Source organism: Fistularia commersonii, chromosome 24 (assembly GCF_037954325.1).
Source record: "Fistularia commersonii isolate RoL2024-O1a breed Wild chromosome 24, RoL_Fcom_v1.0, whole genome shotgun sequence".
In the NCBI taxonomy this organism is placed as follows: Eukaryota; Metazoa; Chordata; class Actinopteri; order Syngnathiformes; family Fistulariidae; genus Fistularia; species Fistularia commersonii.
Window position 1 is genome coordinate 11802962 of NC_141307.1, and position 14021 is coordinate 11816982.

At 39.7% G+C, this 14021-nt stretch overlaps 1 long non-coding RNA gene across 1 annotated transcript; it reads left to right on the top strand.

Moving 5' to 3' along the window:
- The first annotated feature begins 9226 nt into the window (after window positions 1-9226).
- On the top strand, window positions 9227-12716 carry LOC147220536 (uncharacterized). The gene is made up of 3 exons (XR_015108049.1): window positions 9227-10667; window positions 10872-11007; window positions 12585-12716. It is a non-coding gene; the product is annotated as an uncharacterized LOC147220536 (long non-coding RNA).
- Window positions 12717-14021: the final 1305 nt, after the last annotated feature.

Genomic DNA, 14021 nt, shown 5'->3' on the forward strand with positions numbered 1-14021 from the left:
TGGCCCGCGGGCCAGAGTTTGACTATGTGCTAAACGATACCCGGCTTTGCAACATGGGTTGCTGTCGCCCAACAACCCATTTTTTTTTTAGCCATTTTAGAACCCTGAGCAAACATTTATTACCCTCTTAACTCTACGTAGCCAAGTGCAGCGCATGTTTTGAAGGAGCGTCTGTTTGAATAGCATTTTAATGCAGTGGGGCACGGAGTGTGCAACGCAAGATGAACAAGCTGACCTCTTTGAACGCTCCTGAATTTCCATCTGAAAGGGAGGTTTGTGGAGTTCAAGTGAGATAACGGGACAACAAGAGAGGCTTTCAAGTCGACTGTCTTTCCTGACCACAGATCTCATTGCTATTTTCATATCTTTCGCATTTCCCGAAGATTTTATTTTTCCTACCTTCGCTTCCGTGCACGCACACACACACACACACACTCGCTCACACACCGACACAGAGCCTATTCCCTTTGGTTGACCTTTGCACGAGGACACACATTCACAACCATCCGCATGCCCTTAATTCTATCCTGATTCATCTCCAGCTAAGCTCTTGAACTCTGTAATAAGCACTTAAGCATTCAACAGAGATTTGCCATGCTGTGTAGTGGCTGTACAGTAGCAGGGGAATTATTGTGGATGGGAGTGAGAGGAGGATGGCAGGAGAACAGAGGAAAGAAGGGAGAAAAAAAAAATTGCAACAAAGCCAGGGGGCTCTGGCGAAGGATCAGGGCTAAATTCACTGCTCGGTCCATTCATTGTGGGTTAGCATGTCATTAGCACTTTCCATCATACTAGAGAGAGCAGTCAGCCTCTAGAGTGAATGTTTATGTGTGTGTCTGCTAAATGGGATGCGGGTGATTTGTGTTTGTGCAGAGGTGCAAAAGTGGCCGTTTCGGTATCGATCATTTTAAATTGAATTGTGAATCAAATACAACTCGCGGAGACCGGTACACAAAAAGAGGTGTGTGTCCAATGTCATATTCAGGAGATGCTTTATCTGATCTCGGGGCTCAAAGCAAAGGTAAAGCCGTTGCATGCATTCAAAGCCCTTTGTGAGGAGGTTTATATTTTGAAGAGGGAATAAAATTCGTAAGCCGGGGTTTGGTCTATACAACCTGCGTATAGCCGTTAACTCTGCAAGCTAACCGAAAGACCTCCTGTTAGAAATAGAACCAGGGACCTTCTCGCTGCGAGGCGCTAAACCGCGCCGCCTTAGCCCTCTCCAGGCAGATGTTGCAGATTTGCGACAGCTAAATGCTACTTAGCTAATTACGCCACAACTTAATTTGAGCCTGATAGGGTTAAATTAAAATACTTCCGCAAGTTGTCGTACTTTACCGACCTATTTTTTGCTTATTTTACCGCGATGCGGTTAAAAATGACCTGAAACTGAGTCTGAATCTGAGCGGTCGGAAAAGTTACCACGTCGCTTTTTAATCCGTCAATGTCAGCTCTGCCTATCATCGTGAAACAGAATTCACCAAGCGTTGGGGAATCATTGCTCCCCCACTAATAGAGACCACGAACTGGCTTTTGAACATCACGAGTTAGTTTTATCCAACTGATGATGTGTTGTAAGTAAGAGAGCAAAAGCAGGTTTAGACATTTAGTTTATGTGCTTGGTTGACGAGCCAACGGTGCGAAGCTACCATCTAGTCGAAGTCGGAATCCTGCATAAACTTAATATCGTAGCGCCGCGGATCTTCGGTCAGTCGGGGAGCTGTTGGTGACGGGATCGTGGGCGCTGACTGGATTCTGGATCAGGGTTTTGTGCGTAGCAGAGCCGCTCCCTCGCTGGGATCTATTGAAAGTCAGAGTTCAACTCGGGTTTTCGTCGTCCGGAAGACGTTCGCCCGTCTTCTTTCTACACCGAACAGAAAATAGGGGGCGCGGGAGGCAGGGAGGTCGTCCTTGTGAGCAACAACCTGGTTGGATTTCCGGCTCTTCCTGGTGTGTTTTCGAGCTGACGGTGCAGACGGCAGTCAACTGCTCATGGTTTATCCATGATAGGTTAAATGCGGAGAAGGAATTTCCCACAAGGGGTTTATAAAGTCTAAATGACTAATTTAAGTAATAAATCTTTTTGCATGTTTTGTCATTTTTTTTTAACACTCTTATTCTGGCTGATTTTTTTTTTTTTTTTACCTAGAGGAAAACACAAAAATAAAAACAGATCAGGCTGGAAAGGATCAATAGTTTTGGAAGACAAACAAAAGGAAACAAAAAAAGAAGAAAATCAGAAAAAAGGGTGACAAAGAGGCATTTTCTCAACAACAGGGCACCGCAGGAATTTCTGTGTAAAAGAATAAAAGCAGAGGCGGTTTCGACCTTCTCACTTCTTATGGTTTCAAAAGAAGGAAATATGAATGAATTTATCATATTTCTAAAATTGCACACCGATTAAAATAAATAGACCACACCCTGATATGAAACAATACAATACAACATAGGAATTAAGTAAAAAATTCTGTTATTAAGGGCCTTGTCCGTCCCGGGGAGCAAATTGAATATTTTAAAAACGGCGAAGTTTCAAACAAAGTTTGGATTCATTAATCAATTCATTCATATTTCGACCCATCCTGTTCTCTACGAAATATTGCAGGAATAATTCTTGCCGAGCCAACCTCACATTATTTCAGCTGGGATTTCCCCGTTGTTATGTAGAAGCAAGTTTCCCGCAGATGGATTCCAACCCCCCCCTCCGTCCGACAGCGAGCCGCTGCAGCTTTGAGCCGCGGAAATCTTGCGGGAGTTTGATTTCACACCAGTTGGTTTTTGGTTGTGGAAGAATATTAGTCGTCGCTGAGGAATTAGATAAAATGTGAAATGGTTTTATTCCAAATGAGAGGGGAAGGCTTTTCTGAAATTCGAAACTTTCCCCACAAAATTAAGAGAGAAAATAAAAGGAAGCGCATTGAGAGAATGGATAGAACTTGCATCATTATTTAAAGGAGAAGGAGCGTGGATTTTAAAGGTTCGTTGGGTTTGGCATGAAAAGTGTAAACCTGAAGGCCTTTTCTTTCAGATTCACAATGTCCCTCCTCGGCCGGGAAGACGCTAAAAAGATTTGTAAGACGCAATCATCGTACCCACCGCTCTCTCGGGATGAAACTAGGCCTGCATATTATACCTGCCCTTTAGGTCAGCGACTAATCCGACTACTTCAAAATTTCCGACAAAAGCTCTCAGAAATGGCCTCCCACCTCTGAGCATAGGGGGAAAAAAAAAAAATCAGAAATCACAATGGCACACAGAATTGTAACCGAGTGAATCAATTATGTTTCTTTTTTTTTTTTTTTAAAGAGCCATGCCCTCTTAACCCCATCATTTTACCAGTCAGGATCTCATTACATCAGGATTATACCACGAGCCGCAATTCAAAGCGCCGCAAACAGGGGAATGTGCATGTTGCAGGCTGAGGAAATCTGGGTTGTTCTCCCTAAAATGTGTCATTTGTTTGGTTTGAAATGGGTTAGAAGTAAATATTTAGCTCCTTTAATGACGGACGCAATTTTGGGACCATCTTGCACCTCAGATGTACTGCTAAGATCGGACCTGCTTTGTCACTAAAGTACGCGGTGATCTTAATCCCTGCAGTCTTGACATCGCAACTGGATTGTGGTCATATCCTTTTATCCGGGTTGCCGGAGCGAGGAAATCCAAACGCATCACTCCAGTGCTGGCTTTGCTCCACCGGCTTCCTGTTTGAGGGAGAGCAGACTTTTAAGGTGATCCCGTAAGGTCATATGTGCCTGGACAACTGCTGTGCTCCCAGGGTGCCAGACTTGTATGTCCTTAAGGTTCGAAACAACGCTTTTAGATGGCCTTTTTTTTTCAGCACCAACTAGGTGGGGCAGCCTGCATCTTGACATCAGGTTGATGTCTTTTATCAAGTTATTGATTGTCTATTATCCGTATGGAACCAGGACGTGCACACAAAAATAATAATCTAAACACTTTGTGCTATTTTTTTCCTCATCATTGGGTGGTGACTTTTCATTGTTGACATTTATATATTTTTGTGCAGAAAACCTCACCCAGTCATGTTGCTAATATGCCAAATGAATTAATTATTACGATAACAACAGCAAAATAACTGCTATCACGAACAATAACAATAGTGCTAATGATGATAATGATAATGATAATAACGAAGCTACTTTTAACGCTCTTACAAACAAAGTGCTGTACAATTAAAAATATATAAGAGTCAGGCTAAAGCATGGCCAGAGATGTTGCGTTTGGCCTCATGTTAAATGGATAGCCGATGATATTTCAAAATGAATAGATAAATAAAAATCATATGGACCTGATTGGTGTACTTGATGTAACTAGTCTACTCTTAGCCTTAACTAAGATAAAAGAAAGAAAGCAGTAAGTCATGCAGAGAGTGATGAATACGTCCCTATCACAGGAACGTTGTTGCTTCCTGCAGCAGCAAATACATCACCTTTAGTAATTCCTGCATAATTCCGTGCAATCACCTTTTCTTAGAGTAATATGTTTATTTGCTTGTTACATTGAAACAGATGGTGAAGATCCTGGTTCAATAACACTTTGAAAAATCATAGTCGCTTAATCTAAGAATGACCCGGATGTTCACAGTGCACGAGTTCATGCAGAAAAAGTGTTTTTGTTCCCCCATTTAAGTAGTGAAAAGCTGGAATAAACAAATAAATGGTGGAGTTAAATTACTGTCTGTTTTATCCAGCTCAGTGTGAATAATATACTCCGTATAGTTTGCATAAATATCGTCTGGAATGAGCCTTACCTCTCCCTGCAAGTTAATTGGAGGCAGGAACACTCTGGCAGCGACTGTGTGCTCTGCATTTAGAAAGTTTCCTCTTTTTAGCAACACAATCCACACACACACACACACACACACACACACACACAGCTGACATATATCTCTATTTCTATTCTTCAACACACTCACTGTGTGGAAAAAGAGGAAAAATGGCTGGAGTTGAAGACAAGCAGTTTAAAATTTCTTCTGTATTTAAATATATGTGTATTTTAAACATAATATGAAATAAACTCATTATTATTAACGATCGTATGGTGTATTTCCCAGGAGGATGAACACTAGATGAAAATCTTCAGGTCATGTTCTGTTTTTTTGTGCTGACGTCACCCTCCAGGGATAATTCAGCCCATTTCCTGTTCCTCTCCGGTGGGAAATTGTTGTTTTTTCCACATTGCGTGTGGTCAGCTGGTAACTTGTGAATGATGGATTTTTATCTCCACCACAAATAATCAGGTGTTTTTTTTTTAATGCGTAATGAGCGCAATCATGTTACTGCTGTGAAATTCGACCGCTTCCGCCGACATGTCTCGACCACGAAGAGGGGAAATGAATAATTTTGACAAATCCGGCCTCGTTCTTCAAATAATCACCCGCCTGCCTGCGGTTTGTGCGACCTGAAGTCATAGTGCTCTCAGTACACAGCCGTCGGTCTTCAGAAAAACAAAAAAAAAAGAAAAATAAACGTAATGTTCCCGAGTAAACAGCACTGCTCAGTCGGCAGCAGGATATGAAAAAAAGCCAGATTTTTCGATTGAACTGGACTTTACGCATTCTGGATAGATAGAAAGATGACTGACAAATTGATTATACGAGTGGGAAATTAGGCCAAAAATAAAAGAATACAGGGAATCGATGGATATAATTAAAAAAAAAAAAAATTGGCAAATAATCACAAAACATGACTTTTGATTAATCAAAACCCTCAGTCACCGAAATTTAAGAATAAATTACACGTAAAACATAAGGTTAATTCCAATGTATCATTGAACCCGTGGTCACATTTTATTTTAAATATGTTAACCTGGTCACGGAAAGTCATACCGTCTGTTCTCTGAGCCCCTGCAAGCCAGGAGTGCAGTGAAAAACACGTCTAGATAATAGTATCTGTGCAGCGGCTCTGCTCGCAGCCCCGGGCGATGCTGCCAGCAGGGCAACGTTTTTGAATTTATCACCGGTTACATGCATCTGAGGGAACACGTTTAATAAGCGCCGGATAATATTACTTTGCATCACCGGCGGTTTATTCCTAAATGTAGGTGTCGACGCACCGCGCCGAGTAAGAGATGCATGGTCTAAATGATACTTTATCAAGTGTGGCGCTTTTCCGAGTTGTTTAAAAGAAAATTCGGAAAGTCTTTTTCTGGAAAAAAAAAAAAAAAAAAAAGGGGGAAAAAAATACAATGATACTTTGGTTTGTTGGCACATTTAGATCATATTTTATCAGCAGTAAAGGGGAGCGACTCTTCCATTATATTTCCCGAATATGAGGCACTCGACTGAAAAAGACAATTTCGTCCCCATTACAAGAAACTTCCAGCTTATTTGTTTTTGACGGCATATTCTTATTTCCTAACAGAATTGACTCAGTTTTACCAAAATGAGTCAGAAGCCCGTCGCGCATCAAATTCACGACTTAAAATGTTCCGTCTCGAAATGGCTCCCTTCCCAAATACCAGGAATGCAGAGTCATCAGAGTGCAGCATTATCATTTATTTCACAGCTGCTGGCATATGGTTGAAGAAATAGCGGGTGATGAAGTACTTCGCCCTTAATGGAGAAAATCGTGATTAATTTTTTCGAAACCGAACAGAGCAAAGCCGAACCGCGGGGCGATAAAAGCATCAGGTATGAATTTTACCCGGAAACAGCTGACACGTCGACCTCTGCGTCGCATCGACCGAAACCGAAACAACTGCGGTTTCCACACCGACGCGGTCGCCGCTTTAGATCTGTCACTTGCCGGCGTTCCTGGAGCGAAGCTGCCACCTTGGAATTTTTGTTTCATTATGACTTGTGTTTGGAAAAAAAATAAAACCTTCCAGTTTGAGAGCAAATCATCGGCTCCTCGCTCGCGATCACCTGAACCCGGTTTGAGATGGAGCCTTAAGTGCAGCGTGTTCATCCAGCGGCGTTTTTTTGAAAGGTGTATTTATACACATGATTCTGATGTCAAGCTGTCACCGAAAGATCTTGCTAATAACAGGGCTGAAATCATTTTTTTTTTATTTTATTTTTCTTTTTGTATCCAGTGGTTGCTGTGGGCTGGAATGAAGATGGAAGCTGATAAAAAGAATCCACAGAACGATGCGGAAGAAATATCGCGTAAAAGCCTGTGTCACTAAAGCAGCGCCTTCCCGCCTTTTCCACGCGGTTAAGATATTTTCTCAGTCGGCGCTGCTTTTTTTTTTTTTTTTTTTTTTTTTTTTTTTTTAATCAAATTATCCTGTTACAGTTTTATTTGTCCTCTCGATCCCTCTCATCATCCGGTTTTCGATCATCTAAGTGCCCGCATTTAACCTTCCTCCTGTGTTAGCTTTCTGGTAGCATCCCCGGTGTTAACGGGTCGGTTTCGACCCGTGTCTTAAATCAGCTTTAAAATACACTAAAAATAAAAACTTGAATTCCAGTTCTTTTTCTCATCTCTTGGTTACCTCGTTAGGCTTCCTTATCCATGAAAATATTGGGTTTAAAAATTTTTGTTGTGGTTCTCTGGGCCTTTTTATTATTAGTATAACCTCTCGATTTCAATAAAAAAAAAGAAAAATTAACCTCAAGAGAATAATATAAATACGTGTCTGACGTGTCTGGACATGCGCATTTTTGTTTTTTTTGCAGCAATCCTGGACAAATGAGCATCCCCAGAAGCTCACATGAGTGGGGGAGGAGTTGGTTGTCATCGTGTTGGCTGACAATGCATTTAAGATTTAAATTTTGGCTCTAATTATTGCTTTGTAATCTTATTTTTATACCCGGGTTGAAACTGACCCTAACACTACAAAGGACATCATTTCAACTGGAGCATTTTATAATGCAGTGAAAAAAAATGTTTTTTGATGAATTTTGTTCAAATCAAGGTTCCCGACAAAGTCAAGAAGCCTTGATGCAATAAAAAAAATTTAAGTGATTATTTTATGCATTTAAAAACTAAAACGGGTCGGTGGCGACCCGAACACAAGAGGAAGGTTAAATGTATCTGCGTTTCTGCAAAAACGCCTGTGTTTATGGCATTATTTTGGGCTTTACGGCGACGAAACCCATCCGAATGGATAGAGCCGGAGGGCTGTCTGTGCGATAATTTTGTTTTTATATCGCATATAACTCTAAAACATCAGGTATCTGTCTGAGAGTATAATTTTGTGATCATTTTAATTCACTGTGTGAAATGGTAGTGACTTCTAAAGAGTGCAAATTCATGTAAAACTGGGAAAAACACAGCTTTGATTAAAACTTTTTTTAAAATGCAAGGGTTTATGTTATAAAAGAAACATGAAAATGTTTATCATCATCATCATTAATATCGATTGATGTATTGATATAGTTATGTGCTAATAACTATTTAAAAAATGTGGAATTTATTTAAATGAAAGTGACAAGTTTAAGCTAATCTAGTTTCGATTTTTTTTTAAAACAGATTTTTTTATATTTCTGAAATATACCTCAAACATTCTCCCCCCCATACAACCAAGCAACACCTCAAATGGAAACAACCTCTTTTTTTTTTTTTTTTTTATTTTCCAATTCTAACGTCACGATATGTACTTTTAACGGGAAGCCATAATCGTTCATTTCTTACTTAGTGACCTTTTCTGTGATTTGCTGGCTTTAACTGGCTTCTCTGCGACTTCACGGTGAAGCCCTTCTGGCTGACAACTGAGAATCAATCAAGTCTTGCAAACCAACCTCACGGTTGCTTAATTAGCAAAGGGAAAATACTACTTATTTAAAGTGTGTAAAAGCCTGGGGGCATTTCTTTATTTCATATATTCTAAACATATATCTTCCGTCTCACGTGCCAAGTTATCTGCAGGTCAAACCGCATCACTTCCGTTCCTATACAGTCTTACTTGTGATGCAAATTGGTGATATATTTACACCGTATATAGTTTTCTAAATTGTTATAAAACATATATCAATTTAGAGCTTTAAAACCCATTTAATAATATGTTCGCCTGACCAGAAAGACCAGTTATTTATTCATTTTTTTATGTGTTGGATCCTGAGGAAGGATAATGGGCAAAAAGGTTATGGCTCAATGTTTATGTTTTTTTTTTTTAATACTTTATAAAGCCAAAACAAGTTGAAGGCAGGCGGATGAGAGAAAAGAATAGAAACGATAATACAGTGGATTCAATATTCCTAAATAGATGGCTTTTTTTTCCATTTTATTCTGATTTTGTTCCAAATATCAAAGATTAAAAGAAGCCAAAATGGTGTCCTAATATTCCCCTCTTTCTAGATTCTTAAATGTAATGGCCATTTTTCACTGACTTAATATAAAACGAAGTGTTATTTCACATTGCTTAATAAATAAAAATGCAAATGAGGGCTTGCAAAAAAGATCCGTAAGGAATTAAGTGACGTGAACTTTCTGGGGAGGCAGCTGAGATTTTTTTTTTTTTTTTAAAGAGAAGATATTTCCCTGTAGATTCTCATTAAGGGAAAAAAAAAAAAAAAAAAAAATCCCCAAACCTCATGACATCACCCATCTGACCAATTTCCTAAAATACATCGCTGAAGTTTGTACTGAACTTCTTTTTATCCAGTTTTGGTATTAATTGTGGGTGAATTATGATGATCGAGGGTGACGTTTAATGAACGCTCGGATTTATTGCCAAATTTTAATTAGGTATGCATTTCTGTATCACCTAATCTTTTATCCGTGGCCTTGAAAAATCATTTTTGAATGCGTCGAAAAAAAAAAAAAATGTTAAGTTCTCAACAAGCCCATAATTAGTGATTGTCAAAAGTTGACCATTAAAGAAATAATTAACTGGATAAACTTTAACGCCGGCCTTCTGGCCAAGGAGTCACATTTGTGGGAATAATTCCAAAAATAATTAATTTAAAAAAAAAAAAATTAAAAAACAATTCTTTTTCTTATATAGATGTGAAAGAAAATGCGCATTATAAAAATCCTGCCGGCTTTCGGGCGCATCGGTGGATAACAGATGGCTGCATCGGCTCAGGCAGAAATGTGCCGCAGACAAACTCACGGTATTAAATTCTGGTTATTTTTTTTTTCTAATTATGCAAAAGGACCCGGTTTTCATCTACATATAACAAAGCTCCATTGTATTAAATATCCAATGATCACAGATTCATCGATAGTCATTTTTCCTTTGGTCGCGTTAAAAGATAAGCTTTGTCTAAATAATAAAAAAAAAAAAAAAATTCAAAATAGCTGTTGATATCATATCATAGTGAAACATGTGTCTCCTTTTCCTCGCGTCCTAAGAGCCTCTTTTTAATTCTCCGCAAGTCATCCTGAATTATCAAAAGCCGTTCCAGGATATCTGTCGAGGCAATCATTCTTCAGACATTTATGGATCCAAATGCTCTTTTGCCCAGCGCTCCCATGCACAGCAGAAAATAAATAAAAGAATGCGACGTATTTAACCATACCTTGCTGCATTCTTTTTTTTTTTTTTGTTGAGTAGAACCAATAACAAGAGTAACAAGTGCACTGGCAGCACATCGGAGCCAACCGCTGATGGATGGTAGCCACCCAGAGTTGTTAACACCGGGACGGACAGGCCCGATAATAAAGGATCCCCAGAAGGCTACAATTTCATCCAACTACCGGCCAATAACTCGCTTCGGCACAACAAAGATGTTCCTGCAAGTCATCCCTGCGGTTCCGGTAAATAGATGTATAAGATGTGAACGCCGGCTACCTGTCCGTGTTATAAGTCATGTATCGGATTATATCATCACATGATTTTCTTAATATGTGAATCAAAAAGCTCTTTTTTTTTTCCAGACGAATGCAAGAAATGTTGTGAAGTGAATGAAAGGAAAATGGTTTATAATTATTTTGTTCCTGTGTATAAACCACACCCTGCAGGGTGGTGAACCTTCTGGAAGGAGCGTTGTGATCGTCACCTGTTTTGTTGCAGTAACACACACCGGCCAGCAGGACTTTGTGAATCCCTGCAGAAGCAGCTTCTCCTTCCAACGAGCTGCATTGTCACCACTTTCAGGTCAGATTCTCCCCAAAATTCTTTGAATTTTAGCTGTCTATAAGAATCACAAAAAACTTTATTCCCTTCATCACCTCCTCCGTCGTCCCTGATTTTATTCCAATCCCTATTTAACACACCCGATGCGCTCGATGAGTGTGTTCCACCGTCGAGGTCCGATGATCGCGAAAACCACCCGATGTGATTTCGCACTATTCGCATTTATTTCCCTTTGCATTTTTTTTAAACGCAGATTTTCACCGATGTCACTTACGCTTACGGCAGATTTTTGGGGGATATTTTTTCTGCCCAGTTATTCCCAGTGATGTTTTAACGTGCAGGGCGTAAACTGGTTTGGAGTTGGAAAGCAGCAGGTCGTGGAGTGCACTGCGATGCACCCTTGCTGGAATTGTCTTTGTGCTTGAAAGTGCTCAGACGATATAAGTGCTGAAACTGTGCGCTTGCAGCTCTTTTTATCTCACCAAAGGCCATTTGACAGCCTCTGACAGCGACGGAGCTCGGGTTTCTTCTGCGTATCCTTCTGTCATTCAGTAGATATGCTGCTCCAACCGTCCATTATCCTGTTTAATATTAATTATCATTGGGTAGATTTATTTATTACATTTCATTATTCATCATTTTTTCTTTGTTTGTTTATTTATCCATTTATTCATTGGATTTTATTCCTTTACATTTCACTCTCCAGTAGAGTCTAATGTGTAATTTTTTTTTTTTTTTCATTTTTTTTCTTCCAACTGACATTTTATCTTCTGCAAGACCATTTTATCTTTTTTTTTTGTCCTTTCGAAACATTCGCATCGTTGGCTATTTTGCTCTTGTGGCAAATACAAGCGTATCCTTCTGTCATTCAGTAGATATGCTGCTCCAACCGTCCATTATCCTGTTTAATATTAATTATCATTGGGTAGATTTATTTATTACATTTCATTATTCATCATTTTTTCTTTGTTTGTTTATTTATCCATTTATTCATTGGATTTTATTCCTTTACATTTCACTCTCCAGTAGAGTCTAATATGTAATTTTTTTTATTTTTTTTTCATTTTTTTCTTCCCCCTGACATTTTATTTTCTGCAAGACCATTTTGTCTTTTTTTTTTGTCCTTTCGAGACGATCGCGTCGTTGGCTATTTTGCGCTTGTGGCAAATACAGACCCACCCAGCCGCCTTTTTTTTTTTGTTTTTTTTTTAATTAAACTGGATGAAATACGAATTATTTCCACTTCCGAAATATTGAAAAACCACATAAAATACCTGCCTTAAATTCCAAGCGAATGTAACTCGACATGTGAACGAGGGAGTGCACGGTTGCACATCTCTATGCTGCCCTGCGGTCAAACACCGGAGGAACGACTGCCGGATAAATGTGATAAATAATGGCCGAATGAACGTAACTTTGCTAAAAGCCCATTTTAGCAAGCATTGTAAAAGCCTCCAAATCATCGAGCGCTAAAACCACTCACTTTTTTACTCACTTGAGGTCTTCTGGTCCCTCTCATTTTGAATCATAGCTGGAGACATTGTAAACCTTTTGGAATCCAGATGAAGGTCACCTTGACTCTTTTTTTTTTTTTCCAGGGAGCAGAAGAACGACTCCATCGCCATTCGTTCCGACTAAAACACTCGACGTCGAGGCGGTTTATCCCCGAGGAGGGAACAAAGAAAGAAAAAAAAAAAAAGTACAGCTTTCCATTTGAAGCTCTTTTTTTCTTCCTTTTAATAACCAGTCTGTCTTATAACACAAATCATATCACAATTACCGCATCGCTTGAAATAATTACATGTTTCTTCATAAATCTAACGGAACAACCAAATCACCCACCCACATCCTGTCAAGAGGCCATATTTCAACAGACATTGATCCATGCTGCAGAATTTCCTTGGCATTTCATTGTTTCCGGTTAAAACATCAAACGCAGTCTATTTCTGACTGGATTAAGACGCGGCAGGCGAGGGCTTATGTCGCCGGTAGCAGCCGGCCCGTTACATCGGGTTCCTTACAGGTTAATAAAGCGGCGGCTCGTCCTCCACGAATGACAGCGAAGGAGCGCAACTTCATTTTGCAGGCAGTTTCTGAAAAATCGCTCTATTAGAAATGTCCAAATATGCAAGACTTTCTGTAAAAAAATAAATGAGTAAAAGTTTTCCACCTGGAGCGAAATGATGGGAATTTAAAATTCTAGCTTTGCCGTTTTTATTTCTGGTTTATTTACATCATAAGCTACGACATCATTTCTGAAGTCACCGTGTCGAGCTTGACATATTGGTGTTTTGTGATATTAAAGCACGTCGACTTTAATTTTTAAAAGGTGTGAGTCACACACTTCTTCGTGTCATTGGCGCTAATGCCCTTTAGCACAAGAGCGCGCATTCAGTGCGTCAGCCTTTAATACTCTCCGCGTGCACACTTCCTTAAAACCAGGATGAGGCGTGAAGTGATGTAATCAACTATTTCAATTAAATTGATTAATATGCTGTGGAGAGTCCCTCCAGAGCAAAAAGAGATCTATTAGAAAGGGTTTTTGTGAAGAAAGTGTTATTTGTGTGTGTGTGTGTGTGGCTGTGAATAGGAAGCGGAATGGAGCCTGGAGCGGCCCGATCAAATGGTTTAATGCTTCGAACTTTGTTTCCATGACAACGGTATTCTCCATCAAGAATAATCTCGACGCCGAGCAGGAAGCGCGGTAACGCTTGTAAGGCTGACAATATTTATTTGGTTTTGAAAATGCCTGTCCTTCCTGCTTGAGCGAGGCATCACATGACCTGACGTGACTGAGGTACGCTGCGTATATTTCTTTATTTTTTATGCTCTTCTTTTTTTATTTATTTGCCGTGTCCCTGTTTTCCCCTGCCTGCCTCTGACGCTCAGGGAGGAATCAATTTACTTTGAACAAAACTGGCATGTTAAATATCTTCAAATCATGCCACGGTGAGTGTGCTTATTCTTTTTGATTCGGATAAATATGCAAAGAGCCAGGTGGAAAGGGGGTAGACTAGCGGGAGTACAAAAATGGG